Source organism: Marmota flaviventris, chromosome 12 (assembly GCF_047511675.1).
Source record: "Marmota flaviventris isolate mMarFla1 chromosome 12, mMarFla1.hap1, whole genome shotgun sequence".
NCBI lineage: Eukaryota > Metazoa > Chordata > Mammalia > Rodentia > Sciuridae > Marmota > Marmota flaviventris.
In genome coordinates this window covers 45457675-45458686 of record NC_092509.1, presented here as the reverse complement: position 1 = coordinate 45458686, position 1012 = coordinate 45457675, and positions in this window count along the sequence as shown.

Sequence of the window (1012 nt, the reverse complement as noted above, 5' to 3'; positions counted from 1 at the left end):
AACTCCAATATCTGCTCCTGACTAGCTAGGTAACTTTATGAGTATCACTTAACTTTCTTACGCCTAGTTTCCCTGTAAATAAATGGAGATAATAATGTTTTCTGTCTCACATCATTGTTATAAAGATTAAGAGAGACAACATGTATAAGAAAAGTGTCTAGTTAAAAAAATGTTGTGCCATTTACTATACCCTAAGTTATTATTGAAATCATTGCACAAATACCTTACCTCCCATTACTCCATCATTATAAATGACAGGGATCAAAGTCTCTGAAGTTCTTTCTTAGGAGGAGTTTTAACTACACTGCGTTCAAGACATGATATGTCAAGAGCTTTGTAATGTTTTGAACAACTAATAATAATTTAAAAAAAAAGACATCTTAGAAATTAGGTGCCGTGTTCATTTTGAAATTTTCAGTCTTGTCTGCTTTTCTCCCCACTCGTGGCGTGTATAGGAATTAGCTTTTTGAAACTTTCCTCTTTTATGAGAGGGGGTGGTAAAGAAATGTAGTCCAATTAGAAATTTGCACTTAGAAACAAAAGGAGAAATTATTCAGGGGAAGGGGAACAAAGAATGAACTCAAAACGGAGCCAGTCATATAAATCATTTTATAGTCACATACAAACCGATAAGAATTGTAACGCTTTTGAAAATAAACAAAACTCATCTTTTGTAGGAGACAAAACAATAATATTGGGAATAGGACCTTGGTCTGACTTCTGAATCTCATTAATTTTCCTTTTCTGTAAAATGAGAATGAGCTGTAAAAATTAAGTTACACTTTTCAAAGTGGAAATAATACTACTTACCTCACAAGAATACAGTGAGACATACAAACACTTAAATTTGGATAACATAAATGTGCTCGAAACTTCAGGCGATTTTCTGGCTTCAGTTTCTTGTTTTATAAGCCAACGTTTTCCTTCTAGTTTGGCCCTTGAGGCTTCCCGTTGTTTTTGTCTCAGAACGCATGCGCAAAAAAAAAAAAAGAAACCATTGACCTTTGAGCTT